The 14015-nt window shown below is 37.1% G+C and overlaps 1 non-coding gene across 1 annotated transcript; it reads left to right on the top strand.

Moving 5' to 3' along the window:
• Positions 1-6422: 6422 nt before the first annotated feature.
• LOC114394339 lies at positions 6423-6529 on the top strand. The gene has a single exon (XR_003662739.1). It is a non-coding gene; the product is annotated as a small nucleolar RNA R71 (small nucleolar RNA).
• Positions 6530-14015: the final 7486 nt, after the last annotated feature.

Genomic DNA, 14015 nt, shown 5'->3' with positions numbered 1-14015 from the left:
TCATGTTTAATCGCGGATTGAGTGTGTTTGATGAACCAATTGGTGTTCTGTTGCGAGTTTGTTGTAGAATTGATGTGTTCTGTTGCGAGTTTGTTGTAGGATTGATGTGTTTCTCTGTTAGGTGTGTACCTTAGGAATTAGAATTCTTTATAATTAACATAAAAATTGTGTGGTGGTGATTTTGTTTATACCAGATATGTTGGCCTTTCAATCTTGTTCCTGTGCTAATGTATATTGTGTCCAGATAATTATTTTTACACCGCAGTGTATACGTGTACATATATATTGATACTGTTTTTTTTACAAACTGTATATTTTATTTCACGTTGGTGATTTCTTGTCATGAAATTCATAGGTGTAGGGATTGTTGGATAATTGAATTGGCTAAAATCATTTAAAGAAATTAACTAAAGTTGTATTCACATTGTAATTAGGCATTTTCTTGATGTTGACAACTTAGTTGAAATATATTTAAAATATAGGTATACATGTTGTTCATAGAAATCAATATGACTATATATTTTATTGTTATATATAATTTGTATTTACTTAATAATATATTTGATATTATTGTGATTACTTTATATTAATATATATTTAATACTTTTTATATGTTATATGTGATATGTACGTTTACGTTTACGTTAATATATATATTTTGTTATATATTTTGAATATAATATACTTATATATATATTTTACGTGTATTTTATAGTTACTTGTTTATAAGCCTTGAAGTTAAATATTGTATGTTATTATTATTATGATACATTGTTATCTAATTGTTGAGTATATTTTGTAATTAGTTAGAGTGTGAAATGTTAAACTGTAGACATGAAACATGGTTGTGAATGAGTGTGTGATTGATATTTGTAGAGATATTACTTGTCATGTGAGTTATGAGTTATACAGTAACCCGACCAGTGTGTACCTTGAGAGAACTTTTATGTGCAGTGTTAAAGAAAATTGTAGGATTCCTAGTTAGGATCCTGAAGGGTTAAACTATAGCGCAATTTGTTAAATATGTTTGAAATATAAGAGTAAGGTCGTGGGTATTATATAACTCATAAACAGTGTCTGCGTGCAAATAAAAAAATAATATTTTAGGGGTTGGACCTGAATCAGGAAGGTGAGGCCCAAACGGATTCTTCGGAGTCTAGGCCTTGGGGGTAAAGATACTCTGTTTGAGTGCTCCTTTAAGCCCATGTTGATCCCATGTGGTTGGGGCATTCTCACAAAACAGAGTAACGCTGACTGGTCACCTTATGATGTTACTTAGTGAGAGTGACCGAGTATACCCATTGTGTGGTGTGCTTTGTCATGTACTCCTAAGCGCCCCAGTGTTGTTTTTCACTGACATGGTACCACATTGCATATAGGCTTGAGTCTTAGTATAATTGTTGCATAACGTTTGTGTTTGAATTTCATTGAGTTAACAATTGTGGTTGATGTTATTTTATGGAGTGTGTAAACTTGAATGGGTGTGAATAATGTGTGCGATTTTGTGCAGTAATGCTATTTATATAAATTCAGCTTTAAGTATTATATGTTTCACATGCTCTAATGTTTTATTATATACGAATGTGATAACTCACTCCCGGTGTGTGTTTGTGTTTGGGCTGATTGCCACTTTGTTTCAGGTGAGCCTTCATATGATGAGTCACATGCTAGAGATAGAGAGACTTAGTCTGTGATAGGGATTATGATTTACTGAATGATATAATTGTGTTATACTTTTCTACTTTAGATTTCTTTTTATTATTATTTATTTAGAGTGGACGGCCTTGTTTTGAGCCGGGATAATCTTATCTTTTATTAAAAAAAGTAATATTCTATTATGTTTTCACTAAGTAGATGTGAACCTTTATCCTTTTGAATTGATTAAATTAAATGTGTTTAAAAAGAAAAATTATTAATTAATTTTGCATGTTTTTTTCCTTCTTTTATTATTATGTGTTTATAATCTTTTAATTAAATTTTGTATGATTTATTTAATTAGTTAGTTATAATTGTAAGGGTAGAGGGTGTCACAACATCTAACATGAAGAGATCCAAAGAGTCAAGAAATTCGTGAAAATCATCCAAGCAACCCAATCATGGCAAAATAGTTAATCAGCTCAAGAATGAAAAGTGATATAGCCTCACAAGATATACACTTTATCTCTCAAGTGTCTAGGCTACTGTTTACTCTCGAAGCACCCATGAAAACAAACACCACATAGACTTGGCAAAATTCTAAAATTGACAACAACTTGACAAACCCATGCACATGAGGATCAAAAGGTCTTTAAAGGTTGTAATGGGGCCAAGGACAAGGTAGGGAAGAAAAATATGGAATAAGTAGCTAAATCCCAAAGGAATAGAGGAGCAATGGGGAATAAGTGGAAATTAAGCACAAGTAGTAAACCCAAACCCTTTAATATCAACAAAATCAACCAAGGCTCCCAAATCAAGACCTTATTTATTCAACTTCACCTCTTTTCTTCTTCTTTTTTTTTTTTTTGAATAGTACAAAATCGCAGAATTTGCAGCAACTAAATTTTTTTTTTTCATTTTTTTTATTGAACAGTACGAAATTGAAGATTAAAGAAAGAACTAGGCAATATATATATACATCAAGCATGGCCAAAAATCATATCTTCCAATGAAACATACCCCCCCCCCCCCCCCCCACACTTATTCCCAGCTTATTCCCAAAGCAATTCCAAAGCTCCAAAATTCCTTAAGGGTAAGGTGATATCATGGTTTTTCACTTAAGGCTTGTAATGAGCTTCAAAACAAAGAAAGGGGAAAATAGGCTCAAAGGGGCTATCAAAGGAATTAATTCAAGGTAAGTCTATTTGGCTAGAAGCTTATAAGAACGACATTGCCTAAATCATTTCCAAATATGCATGTGAATTAGGAAGCATCAACAAGAATCAAGCCACGGCTATTGTGCAAGCAATCAATGGGGCAAAACACACCAAAAGATTATGATGATGGATGGCTCGAATTCTCACAAAGGTAAACTTATCACTTTCAAATTGAGCTTTCAAAACTATCATGACATGTAAAGGAAAAACAAGAATTTCAAGTCACAAAATGTCAAGAGACTTTTATTTTCAGAACAATTACCCATTACTTGAACATATCCTATAATTCAAAGAAAAACATGCAAAGTTGTACATGCAAACAGAATTGACCTAAAATATTAAACTAGAAACCCAACAAAACTAACAAAATTAACAAAACTAGCAAAACCAAAACCAAAGAACACTCCCCCCATACTTAAACAACACATTGTCCTCAATGTAGCACAATTAAAATATTAAAGGCATTTAAACCATCAAATAGAATCGGACAAATTTAATAAAAGTAAAGGAGGGGATAGGAAAAGAAAAACTCCCTAAGTCATGGTGGAAAAGAAGTAAGCTGAAGTAAGGAGATCTTTTGAGTAAGGACAACCCCCCAATGTGTAATTGGAAGCATCGCACATTAGCTCAAATGGGGCTGTCAAATCAGGTGCCTGAATGATAGGGGTGGTAGTCAGTGCTCTTTAGAGGCAATGAAAGGCCTCTTTGCATTTATCATTAAAGTCAAACTCCACCTCCTTTTGCAACAAGTTGGATAGTGGAAGGGCTACCTTGCTAAAATATCTTATAAAGCGCCTGTAGAATCCTGCATGACCAAGAAAAGATCGCACCTCTCGCACGCAAGATGGGTAAGGCAATTGTGAAATAACAAAAATTTTGGCAGGATCTATTTCAATGCCCTTATTGGAAATAATGTGGCCTAAAACTATACCTTACTCAACCATAAAATGACATTTTTCAAAATTTAGAACAAGGTTAGTTTCAGTGCATCTATTCAAAACCTTTTCCAGACTATCCAAACAAATATCAAAAGAGGATCCATATACAGTGAAATCATCCATAAACACCTCTATGCAATTTTCTAAAAAATCACTAAAAATACTAATCATGCACCGCTAGAAGGTACCAGGGGCATTGCACAGGCCGAAAGGCATCCTCCTATAGGCAGAAGTGTCGAAGGGGCAAGTGAATGTGGTCTTTTCCTGATCCTCAGGAGCAATAGTGATTTGCATATAACCAGAAAAACCATCAAGGAAACAGTAGTGAGATTTACCTACCAGGCGTCAAGCATCTGGTCAATGAATGACAGTGGAAAATGGTCCTTTTTGGTAACCTGGTTCAGCCTCCTATAGTCGATGCATACTTGTGGATGGGCTAATACTAGGAATGTCTGCCAAGGTCCAGCCTATAGCCTTCTTATGCTTCTTGAGAACTGATAACAGCTTCTCCTCTTGCTCATCAACAAGGGAGGCAGATATAATTACTGGAAAACTTTTGCTATCATACAAGTAAGCATATTTTAAATTTGATGGCAGAGGCTTCAATTCTGGTGTGGATGGCTAGATAGTGGTAGAAAGAGATGGTTTCTCAGCCTGTACCTCATAAAGAAAGTCAGAGGTATGTGTATTTCCTAAAACATGGTTAGTTCTATCTGACTCTATAAAATCAATTTCAAGAGGTAAAACATCAGCAGACATGTAATCAATATCAAATTCAGATTCACTCTCAACATCAAATTCAGACATATGATCAAGTACAAATTCAGATTCAATGCATGAAGAGTGACAGGTATGCAGATTAGAATGAAGATCAGTCATGTATTCATCAACAATATGGTCAATTATTTCAACACGAAATACAAAAAGATCTTCAGATGGGTGTTTCATAGCATCAAGAATATTAAAATGAACAGTTATATCACCAAACTCCATAGATAGTGTGTCTGCATATACATCTATCTTAGTTCTAGTAGTTTTCATAAAAGGTCTGCCTAGAATGATGGGAACTGATCCTTTAGAAAATCCCTCCTCCATATTTAAAATATAAAAATCAACAGGGAAAATCAGCTCACCAACTCTAACTAATACATCCTCTATGAAACCAGTAGGATAGGCAACACTTCTATTAGCTAAATGAATTACCACATCAGTTGACTGCAAAGGACCTAAAGATAGAGAATTAAAAATAGACAGAGGTATAACACCAACAGAAGCTCCTAAATCTAGCATGGCATTGTCAAACTTATTGTTCCCTATAATACAAGGTATGCTGAATGTACCTGGATCTTTACATTTTTTAGGGATTTGGGGAACAGATTTACCAATCAATGCGGAGACATTTTTGCCCATACTAATTCTTTCACTTCCTTTAAGCTTCCGCTTATTAGTGCACAACTCCTTCAAGAATTTAGCATATCTTGGAATTTGCTTTATTGCATCTAGCAGATGTATGTTTACCTCTACTTTCCTAAATGTTTCCAAGATCTCCTTCTCTGCCTCTTCCATTTTTTTGTTGGAAATTTCTCTTGGAGGGAATGGAAGAGGGATATGCTGCTTCTTTTTGGATTCACCTGCATAGAAATTGTTAGGTAACTTACTCTTTAAATTTTTGTCATCATCTTTTTCTGGAGTAGAGTGAGGTTGGGCAGGTTCATTGGCGGATGAGGAAGATGCTACTGGTTGAGGTCCTTGACACTACTTTCCTGACCTCAATTTAATGGCACTCACATTTTTGGGATTCTGGACAGATTGAGAAGGTAATCTATCAGAATTCTAGGACTGTTGTTGATTTAACTGTGTAGCCAACTGTCCCATCTGATTAGTCAAGCTCTGAATGGAGGCTCTGGTCTCTTGTTGAAACTGCATGTTTTGCATAGTCATTTGCCTCACAAGTTCTTCAAGGGAAGGTTGCGGAGGGGCCTCAATTGTTTGCTGTTTTTGGGGCTGTTGCTGTTGTTGCTGCTGGATTGGTGGAGGAACGTATGGTCTGCTTGGGCCAGCAACATTTTGAAAATAAGTCAGTTGTTGTTGCTGCTATTGTGAAGGATTCGACCATCTAAGGTTGGGATGATTCCTCCATCCGGGATTCTACCTGTTGCTGGAGAGGTCATAGTTGTTCTGTTGTGACTGATTTTGCTGTTGAGGTTGAGGAGGTCTGTTGTAGATGTTTGCATCATAAGCTTCAGGCTGTTCAATTGCTTCAGATTGTTGCACAGAAAGGCAAAGGTCTGTGTGGTGGTCGGCAGAGGAGCATAAACCATAGAGTCTGGCGACAGGTGCATATTTTTTATTCATGGCCAGTTGGGTTATCAGGTTAACCAAGACATCTAGTTTACCTTCAAGCTTCTTAGTCTCACCTGATGAATTCGTGACTACTTCATGCACTCCTCTAATGACAATAGCATCACTTCTGGCACTAAATTGCTGAGAGTTTGAAGCCATCTTCTCAATTAAATTTCTGGCTTCAGCAGGGGTCATGTCTCCAAGGGCTCCACCACTGGCAGCATCTATCATACTTCTCTCCATGTTGCTGAGTCCTTCATAAAAATATTGGAGGAGAAGCTGCTCTGAAATCTGGTGGTGAGGGCAACTAGCACATAATTTTTTAAATCTCTCCCAGTATTCATATAGGCTCTCTCCACTGAGTTGTCTAATGCCTGAAATATCTTTTCTGATGGTCGTGGTCTTGGAAGCAGGGAAAATGTTTTCTAAGAATATTCTCTTGAGGTCATCGCAGCTCGTGATGGACCTTGGAGCAAGGTAATATAGCCAGTCCTTTGCCACTTCCTCAAAAGAATGAGGAAAGGCCTTCATAAATATGTGATCCTCCTGGACATCTGGTGGTTTCATGGTGAAGCAGACAATATGGAATTCTTTTAGATGCTTGTGTGGGTCTTCACCTGCAAGGCCATGAAACTGGTACGAAAATTGACCAAGAGGAGTTGAAAATCAACACAAGTGACATTCAAAGGGAAGTTAATGGCGTGGGGGCTGTTTGGAATCCTCATCAAGGGCTGAGTTTAATTACTTGGCTATTTTAAGCATTTTCATCAGTTAAGACAAATAAAATTCAGCCATTCAAAACCTTTCCAAGATGGTTACAAAAGAAGCATAAATGGGACATTCAAGGCCTTAAATAGGCGTGTGGCTAATTATGGAAAAGGAATATCATGAGCTGATTGCATTAAGTCATTAATTGCATTTTATTACTAGTTTTATTGTGTTTAATTAGGCCTTAATTGCATTTTATTACTAGTTTTATTGTGTTTAATTAGGCCTTACTGTTTTTCGGCCATATATGGATGTAATTTGATCATTTGCAGATTATTCAATAAACAAGAACAATTCAGTCCAATTAGAAATTGTGTTTACATTTTCGCCCGATTATTTGCAAGCGTCGTCTTGAAAATAGTCCGATTAGCTCAATTGGTGTTGAGTGCTAATCTCGTATTAAGCTATTGGTGTAGTTTAATATTGCTTATTTTTCCTTGCTGATTTTCGTAAAAACCCAAACACACAAATACCAAAAATACTTAAAGGAATTCGACTAATAAGGGTGGTACCTAGTACCTTCGTTATTGGTTGTTTGCTTCCGTTACCACACTCTGATTTCGTATCATTAGTGGCATCAGAGCACGGTTCTGATTCCGTGTTATGTGACAACAATGGATTTCAACAGTGATGATTTCATGGACAAATTGTGTGACGCCTTAAGGAACGTTGACATGAGAGATGAACGATGGAGGCCTAGAAGGGGTGAACCACGTCCAAACGTGGATGAGTTCAAAATCACCGAACTACCTGAATTTAATGGTAGTGCAAACCCGGAGGTTTATCTAGAATGGGAGCGCAAGATTGATAGAATGTTTGACTTCAAGGATCTTGATGATGAGAAACGTTGCAAATATGCTATCCTGAAACTTAGCAAAAGTGCATCGTTGTGGTATGAGGGATTGAAGGCTAGAAGGACACGAGATGGAAAGGAGAAAATCCACTCTTGGGAGTCCTTGAAGAAGAAGTTGCGCAAGAGATATGTACAATCAAATCACCGACTGAATTTGTATAAAAAAATTGCAAATTTGGTGCAAGGCAAAATGAGTGTTACTGAATACATTGATGAGTTTGAGAACCTATGCCTAATGGGTGAAGTGGAGGAAAATGAAGAGCAAAAAATGAGCCGTTTCCTTCGTGGGCTGAATAAGAACATAGCTTTTGCTGTTGAGCTATGTAACTACACAGATTTCACCACTTTGTGCACCTTGTGTTTGAAGATTGAAAATCAAAACAAGAGTAGATATAATGCTGGGAGTTCTAGTGGTTGGTCCAAGGGAGGTGTGTCGGGTAGTGCAAATCCAGCCCCTAGCACTAAACCAATGGAGAATCAACCGAAACAAAGTGAGGCCGCTCCTAAACAACCCATTGCCACGGCCAAGGAGACTAATCTGTCAAAGGTTAGGTGTTTCAAGTGTCAAGGCTTTGGACACTTTGCTAGGGCTTGTCCTAATCAACGAGTTGTGACCCTCCGAGAAGCAATTAGCATGCGTGATGAGTTGATGAAGGAAGAAGAAGAATCTGGTGGCAATATTGAAGGTGATGGAGTTGAAATTGTTGAAGATGATGATGATGAGGTAGAAGTATATGGACCTCCCATGTATGATACCTTGATGCTAAGAACTTTGCAAGTCAAGGCTGTACCCGTGGAAGGAGATCAAAGAAATCAAATCTTCTACACTAAGGGTCAAGTGAAAGATAAGTGGTGTAGTATCATTGTGGATGGAGGTAGTTGTACCAATGCGGCTTCAACTGAAATGGTGTCTAAATTAGGATTGCTCACAACAAAACATCCTAAGCCTTATGCGCTACATTGGTTGGACAATGGAAGTAGCATAAATGTTACAAGGCAGACGCGTGTGGGATTAACCATGGGATCTTATGTTGATGAAATCTTGTGTGATGTGGTACCTATGGATGCAAGTCACATACTCTTGGGACGCCCTTGGCAATTTGATAGGGATGTGACGCATAGAGGAAGGTCCAATGAGCATGAATTGAACTTCAATGGCAAGAGGATTGTGTTGAAACCAATGGCATCAAATGAAGTCCGTTCCATGATTACAAAAAGAGGTAAAAAGCCTAGTCTCACTATGTTTGCTACTGAAAATGAAGTGAAGGATGCTATTGATAATGGTGAATTAGTCTACGTGTTGGTTGCAAAGAATGCTAGACAAGACGATGTAGAGACTCCTTTTAAACAACAATTGGAGGCTGTTTTGGGTGAGTATGAAGATGTGTTTCCAAGTGAACTACCAAAGGGTTTGCCACCTATCCGTGGGATTGAGCATCAAATTGATCTAATTCCGGGAGTTCCATTACCAAACAAGGCTGCATATAGGTGTAATCCGGAGTAGACAAAGGAGTTGCAACGGCAAATTGAAGAATTGATAAGCATGGGTTATGTGCGTGAATCAATGAGTCCATGTGCTGTTCCGACATTGTTGGTTCCTAAGAAGGATGGTTCATGGAGAATGTGTATTGATAGTAGGGCAGTGAACAACATAACCATCAAATATCGTTTTCCCATTCCAAGACTAGATGATATGCTTGATGAGTTACATGGATCGGTTATCTTCTCAAAAATTGATCTAAGGAGTGGATATCACCAAATCAGAATGCGTGAAGGTGATGAATGGAAGACGACATTCAAGACTAAGCATGGTCTATATGAATGGCTAGTTATGCCATTTGGGCTCACAAATGCACCTAGCACCTTTATGAGGCTCATGAACGAAGTACTCAAGCCTTTTTTGGGTAAGTTTGTTGTTGTTTATCTTGATGACATATTGGTGTATAGCAAATCTATAGAGGAGCATTTCACTCATTTGAAACAAATATTTGAGACCCTAAGAGCACAAAAACTCTATGGGAAGAGGGAAAAGTGTGATTTCTTGGTTGAAAGTGTGGTGTTTCTTGGATATGTGGTGTCTAAAGATGGAGTATCCGTTGATCAAACAAAAGTGGATGCTATCAAGACTTGGCCGAGCCCTACAACAGTTTCGGAGGTGAGATCTTTCCTTGGTCTTGCATCATTTTATCGACGCTTTATCCAGAATTTTAGCACTATAGCAAGTCCTATGACCGAATGTTTGAAGAAGGGTGCGTTTGGGTGGAATGAACAAGCACAAAAGGCTTTTGAATTGATTAAGTTAAAGCTTTGTGAAGCTCCTGTTTTAGCTTTACCCGATTTTACTCAACCATTTGAAGTTGAATGTGATGCTAGTGAAGTTGGCATTGGGGCTGTTTTGATACAAAACAAAAGGCCTATAGCTTATTTCTCGGAGAAATTGGGAGGAGCCAGATTGAACTATTGCACCTATGACAAAGAGTTCTATGCCATTGTGAGAGCTCTTGATCATTGGAATCATTATTTGCGTTCTAATCACTTTATATTGCATTCAGATCATGAGTCATTGAAGTATATCAATGGGCAGCAGAAGTTGAGTCCAAGGCATGCTAAATGGGTTGAATTTCTTCAATCTTTTAATTTCTCTTCAAAATACAAGGATGGTAAGAGTAATGTGGTGGCTGATGCACTTTCAAGGAGGTATGCTTTAATTTCAATTCTTGAAACTCGTTTACTTGGTTTTGAGACTTTGAAAGATTATTATAAAGAAGATGTGGATTTTGGTGAAATATACTCTAATTGTGAGAATGGAGCATTTGGAAAGTATATCGTGCAAGATGGATTTTTATTCAAGGAGAATCGGCTTTGCATCCCAAGGCATTCAATTCGTGAGTTACTAGTTCGTGAAGCTCATGGTGGAGGTTTGGCTGGTCATTTTGGCATTACAAAGACCTTGGAGATTTTGAAGGAACACTTTCATTGGCCAAAGATGTTAGGAGATGTGCAAAAAGTCATTAGCAGGTGTGTTACTTGTCACATGGCAAAGAGTTCTTTCAAACCAGGGGCGTATACTCCCTTGCCAACGCCTAGTGGTCCTTGGATGGATGTGAGTATGGATTTCATTGTGGCTTTGCCCTGAACACAGCGAGGTAAAGATGCTATTATGGTGGTTGTGGATAGGTTTTCAAAGATGGCACACTTTGTAGCTTGTCACAAAACCGATGATGCTAGTAATGTTGCTGATTTGTACTTTCGTGAGATTGTGCGTTTACATGGAGTTCCTAAAACTATTGTTTCCGATCGTGATTCAAAGTTTTTAAGTTATTTTTGGAACACATTATGGAGGAAAGTAGGTACTAAGTTGCTGTTTAGTACTTCCCATCACCCTCAAACCGATGGACAAACCGAGGTGACTAATAGAACTCTTGGTACTTTGCTGCGTGGTTTGGTTAGTAAGACTCAAAAGGATTGGGACTTGAAGCTAGCCCATGCTGAATTTGCTTACAACCGGTCCCCTACATATGCTACTAATCATTCTCCTTTTGAAGTTGTTTATGGTGTGAATCCTTACTTGCCATTGGATTTGATAGTTATGCCAAAAGAGGAGTTAGTTCATCCAGATGCAGAGGCCAAACTCAAAGCAATGATCAAGCTACATAATCAAGTGCAAGAAAGAATCAAGGCCGTGAATGAAGTTTATAAGCAAAGGTCCAAGAATAAGAAGCCTAAGTTATTCAATGAAGGTGATCTTGTGTGGGTCCATTTGAGAAAAGAAAGATTCCCAAGCAAGAGAAAGAATAAGCTCATGCCTAGAGCGGATGGTCCTTTCAAAGTTATATCAAAGATCAATGACAATGCATACAAGATTGATTTGCCCGAAGAATATGGAGTACATGCTACTTTCAATGTTGGAGATCTCTCACCGTATTTAGATGATGATGGTATTCAAGAATTGAGGGCAATTCCTTTCAAAGGGGGAGGGGATGGTACGAAAATTGACCAAGAGGAGTTGAAAATCAACACAAGTGACATTCAAAGGGAAGTTAATGGCGTGGGGGCTGTTTGGAATCCTCATCAAGGGCTGAGTTTAATTACTTGGCTATTTTAAGCATTTTCATCAGTTAAGACAAATAAAATTCAGCCATTCAAAACCTTTCCAAGATGGTTACAAAAGAAGCATAAATGGGACATTCAAGGCCTTAAATAGGCGTGTGGCTAATTATGGAAAAGGAATATCATGAGCTGATTGCATTAAGTCATTAATTGCATTTTATTACTAGTTTTATTGTGTTTAATTAGGCCTTAATTGCATTTTATTACTAGTTTTATTGTGTTTAATTAGGCCTTACTGTTTTTCGGCCATATATGGATGTAATTTGATCATTTGCAGATTATTCAATAAACAAGAACAATTCAGTCCAATTAGAAATTGTGTTTACATTTTCGCCCGATTATTTGCAAGCGTCGTCTTGAAAATAGTCCGATTAGCTCAATTGGTGTTGAGTGCTAATCTCGTATTAAGCTATTGGTGTAGTTTAATATTGCTTATTTTTCCTTGCTGATTTTCGTAAAAACCCAAACACACAAATACCAAAAATACTTAAAGGAATTCGACTAATAAGGGTGGTACCTAGTACCTTCGTTATTGGTTGTTTGCTTCCGTTACCACACTCTGATTTCGTATCAGAAACTTTGGAAGCAAATGGATCAGTCCAGTTTTAAGAACATATGGGACATCCTCATCAGGGTATTGGATGCACAAGCTTTCGTAGGTGAAATCAGGTGCAGCCAATTCCCTTAGAGTCCTCTCACGGGGTGGAGGGTGTGCCATGTTCTCAGAATATTCAAAATCGGAATGCTCAAAATCACCAATATCAGAATGCTCAAAAGGTACTAAATGATGTCTAACTAATCTATGAAATGTCCTATCTATCTCAGGATCAAAGGGTTGTAAGTCAGATGGATTTCCTCTAGTCATACACTAAATTGAGCATGCACAACTAGTTGCCTTCTTATGCAAGTAAGAGTGTAGGTTTGAACTACAGCTACCATTAAATGATATCCAAATGACTTGAAATTTTGTGAGAACCTTATAAAATGATGAGAAGATAACACAAAAAATTTCAAATGAAAATTCGAAGTCTAACTATATAAGCTAAAATTGGTAAGTTAAGAAAAATAAGAGAATAAAACTTGGAAAATAAAAAACTTTTGACAGAATCACCTTTTTTGGACGATGGAGACCTCAGCCATCCTATGGCTGGCTGCCATAGCGTAGGAAATTTTTTTCTACCCCAAATACATAAATAATAATAGCGATTCTGATAACTGGAGCAAAAGTTATGGCCGTTTGAAGTTTTGACAAAAATAAAATTTGCTACTTTTTTGGAACTTTCAAATCTGACCAAACTAAGGGCTCCAACTATTTTTCCCACAAAATATAGATTAAAATAAGTGATCATAAAAAAATTCAGCCAAAAATAACAACTCTAGCTACCAAAACAAAAAATACTAATTAATTCAGCAAGGGTGGTCGCTAAAATTCGTCGCTACATGATTTCCATTACTACTCTGTTTTGTCGCAAGCAAAAGTGGTCGCAAAACACTATTCACAGCAAAACATCCAAAACTGAAACAGGGGAAGTGCTTAACAGAAAAACTAAAATAGAACACACACTAAACAAAATACCAAGACACTAAACAACACTAACTAACACACACACTAACTATTATGAACCTTTGGACACTAACACGAACACAAGAATTAAACACTAACATGACACTAGCTATTATGAACCTTTGGACACTGCTCCTCGGCAACGGCGCCAAATTTGATCGAGGCCGTACCTGAATCAAATAAACATTAAAATGTAGTAACTAGGAAGTGATCCTAGGTCGTTTCCCAACGAGCAATGATACACCAAATGTTCATGATAGATAGTAGGAAAATAGTAAAGAATGGGGGGGGGGTGTTTGCTTTTGTAAATTAAACAGCGAGTAAAATTAAATTAGAAAATATCAGAATTAAAATACGTTGCTTCCCCTTGATTCACAAGCAAGTCTCTTATCCTAAGTTGCAAGAATTTATCCTTTATCAGTTTAACCACTTAATCCAACCCTAAATTAAATTACTAAGCGAAATTTAACATAAGGCATTTATTATGTGATTAAGCAACACATACACCAATTACTCATAAACGATCATTAAGCATGAATGTAAATTAAGCGCAGAGACAATTAATCAAGCACTAAGCATGCATGAAT

This window comes from Glycine soja, chromosome 17 (assembly GCF_004193775.1).
Source record: "Glycine soja cultivar W05 chromosome 17, ASM419377v2, whole genome shotgun sequence".
In the NCBI taxonomy this organism is placed as follows: domain Eukaryota; kingdom Viridiplantae; phylum Streptophyta; class Magnoliopsida; order Fabales; family Fabaceae; genus Glycine; species Glycine soja.
This window is presented reverse-complemented; position numbering and strand designations above follow the sequence as displayed.